Genomic DNA, 1,933 nt, shown 5'->3' with positions numbered 1-1,933 from the left:
GGGGGGTTTGCTTTCTCTCTTCCTTTTTTTTGCTTTGTTTTCTGTTTTCTTTTCTTTATCTATTTTCTTTTAATTTCTGTTTTATAAAATATAAATACAACTCCTAATTTAATGTTATAATTTATTCTACTGCCCCAAAAGTTTGACACCTAATTAAAATAGTTTGCATTATTATTATTTTTAAAAGGCATTTAATTAATTGTCATAGCTGCTATTTTAATTAGTTTAGAGCCTTTAAACATTTTATAAAATTTGTGGTTTCTCCACTAGTATTACCCATGATTTATTTGACTCATTTTGGACATTTTAGTTTTAATGTTTGAAAACTTTTGTTGTTCGCCTAAATCTCAAATTTGAATTTGAATCATTTTCGAACTAACGCGAGATTAGCGACAGTAACGGAGGTGACGTGATGTCATTAGCAGAGGTTACTGTAGCTTGATTATCCGGGCGTCACATTGCGTGCAGGAGATCAAAATACGGAACACTTCCAGAACACAGCCTCACACCGTAAACGTAAAAACATTGTCAAGGCTCTTAGACGTGATGATGGTACAAAGTGTATGATTAATGAGAAGATGCGTGAGATGGCTGCAAGCTATTATGAAAATCTCTTCACATCCGAGGGATCGAGGGATGCTAATGCTTTATTGCAGAATATTGCTAGTGTGGTCACTGCTAACATGAATGCGGCACTTGTATCCCCGATATCTGATGAGGAGATATGAACGACACTTTTCCAAATGGGTCCGACGAAGGCCCCAGGACCGACTGGGGTACCGGCCCTTTTTATCAACAACACTGGTCGTTGGTTCGGGATGATGTGTGCAGGGCTGTGAGAGATTTTCTGAGTGGGAAAGCAGCCCCTGAGTACGTTTAATGCTACAGTTATTGTCATGATTCCCAAGATCAAATTGCCGGAGTTGCTTTCCCAATATAGATGGATCAACCTCGTAATGTTCTATACAAGATCGCTACGAAAGTGTTGGTGAATAGACTGAAGCGTATCCTCCCCATCCTAATATCCGAGGAGCAGAGTGCTTTTGTGCCTGGGCGTCTTATCACTGACAATGTTTTGGTAGCTTACGAGTGTGTGCATGCAATCAGAACAAGTGAAAGTGCAGCTATTCCTGGGTGGTTTTGGTAATGATTAACAACATATAGCTCATTGAACTAATGCTATTTCAAGATGAATATTTCAGGAAAGTTCAATGATTGGCATGGCATGGATTAGGAATGTGGACCCCTCAAAATGCTAAGGACAAAGGATTGGCTCAAGCTCTAAAAAGCTCAAGACTCTACATTTTACTTTTAGTGATCCAAGATCACATCGAGTCTTTAGGAAAAGCCAATACTATTAAAAAGGGATGAGGTGTTGCTTAATGGCTTGCTTGCTCAAAATGCTTAGTGATATGCTCCGAAAGCCCTCAACCACTTTCTCATATCCACATATGTTCCAAACCAAAAGTCAAACTCGGCCCCACCGATTTGATCTATCCGGCACCACCGAGTTCATTTGACATAGCCACTGCTAGAAACCCTAGTCACTTTGGTCCCACCGATAGGGATCTCGGTCTCACCGAGATGGGATTGCAAACACTCTGTTTCCCTTCGTAACATTTCGGTCCAACCGAGATGAGCGATCGGTCCCACCGAGTTTGCAATGCAAACTCCCTGTTTCCCTTTCATAATGTTTCGGTCCCACCGAAATGAGCGAATAGGTCCCATTGAGTTTGCCTGACCAACTCTCTGGTTAGCTTATTACCAAAGTCGGTCCCACCGAGTTTGTGTAATCGGTCTCACCGAGATTACGGTATGCCCTAACCCTAACAAAATCGATTCCACCGAGTTGACATGTCGGTCCCACCGAAATGCCTAACGGTCACATTTTGAACTAAATTGGTCCGGTCGAGTTTTATGATTCGGTCCCACC

This window comes from Triticum aestivum, chromosome 3B (genome assembly GCF_018294505.1).
Source record: "Triticum aestivum cultivar Chinese Spring chromosome 3B, IWGSC CS RefSeq v2.1, whole genome shotgun sequence".
NCBI lineage: Eukaryota > Viridiplantae > Streptophyta > Magnoliopsida > Poales > Poaceae > Triticum > Triticum aestivum.
Note: the sequence above shows the minus strand (reverse complement) of the source record.